Source organism: Trichosurus vulpecula, chromosome 5 (assembly GCF_011100635.1).
Source record: "Trichosurus vulpecula isolate mTriVul1 chromosome 5, mTriVul1.pri, whole genome shotgun sequence".
NCBI lineage: Eukaryota > Metazoa > Chordata > Mammalia > Diprotodontia > Phalangeridae > Trichosurus > Trichosurus vulpecula.
In genome coordinates this window covers 182963012-182964380 of record NC_050577.1, presented here as the reverse complement: position 1 = coordinate 182964380, position 1369 = coordinate 182963012, and the positions used below count along the sequence as shown (strand labels likewise).

General features: G+C 37.7%; 1 pseudogene; it reads right to left on the bottom strand.

Moving 5' to 3' along the window:
- Positions 1–539: 539 nt before the first annotated feature.
- On the bottom strand, positions 540–1158 carry LOC118852246 (annotated as a pseudogene).
- Positions 1159–1369: the final 211 nt, after the last annotated feature.

The following is a 1369-nucleotide window of genomic DNA, read 5'->3' as shown; positions in this document are numbered from 1 at the left end:
GAAATTAGGTAAGCAGAATGCTGAAAAGAATGATTGGGATAGATAGTGTCACTTTTTGCTTGTGTTTTACTGATTGCTTGTAGAAAATGAGGTCATATGTTTTAGTTTTCATAGTACAGTATTAATATTATTCATTACCATGCAGTTATTTTTATATTGGTATGTGTGTGTGTGTATATATATCATTCTCTGCTTTCTCCATTCTCTATCACTTCATTTAAACAGTCTCATGTTTCTCTGACTTCACATTTGTCATACTTTTTTTTAATTTTGGAATTTTAATTTATGTACATGAGGACAAGGAGTTCTGGTACTTATAAATTATCTCTAGGTGAAAGAATATTGAATCAGTCCATTCAGCAATATGGCATAACCAGAGATAATGAAGAGGACAAATGTAGTCTTTCCTGAAAAAGAAAGATACTTTGTTGCATTTAATATCAGCATCTCTGGTATCTGTCATTATATGTTCAAAATACTGGTTTCCGCATGGAGTTTCTGGAGTACATCTGTTGAAAATAGGCAGCACTAGGGTCATTCTATTTATTTCTTTGTTTAGATGACTGCTTTACATCTTCAGCCTTCTCCTGGTTTGCATCCATTTGAAAGTATGTCTTCCACATATCTTCTAGGATTATAAATACTTGCAAACCCCAATCACACAATTTCTCTCCATTGACCTGTGCAAATTCAAAAGCTTCTTGTGGATAATAGACAGATGCAGTAATGCTCATGAAACCAACTGGATATATGAGCTTCTTTAATTTTGAACCTTTAGCAAAAAAGTATCCCCAAATTCCAGAAAATCCAATCACACCAAGTCTTAAAAATCCTGGTGGTGGATTTTGAAAAAGTTCACAGCTGGCTACTCCTTGCTGAATGGCAGCATCTATTGTGGGCTTAGTTTTGTCATAAGCAACCTGAAACCAATATGCATATGGTACAGCATACTTTCTAGGTTGGGAAATGCCTTTCTCCAGGGGACTTCTTAGTTCCTCCACATATTTGGACTCAAAGTTTGGAATTGAGTAGAGTGAAAGCTCTACTAACTCTGACTGAACATTTTCCCCTTTCGTCCTTTTTATGAGATGCATAGACTTTGAAAGAGAGAAGACTCAGGCTAGCAGAACCCGCTGACCACTGAATTACCTTGAACATGTTGCTGGTCTCAGTGGCAGATCTGGTTTGGGAGTCACCCCACATTTGTCATTCTTTATAGTGCTTAATGTTCAACTGGGGCAGCTAGGTGGTACAGTGGATAGAGCACCAGGCCTGGAGTCAGAAAGACCTGAGTTCAAATTCAGCCTCAGATACTTACTAGCATTGTGACCCTGGGCAAATCACTTTACCCTGTTTGCCTCAGTGCCTC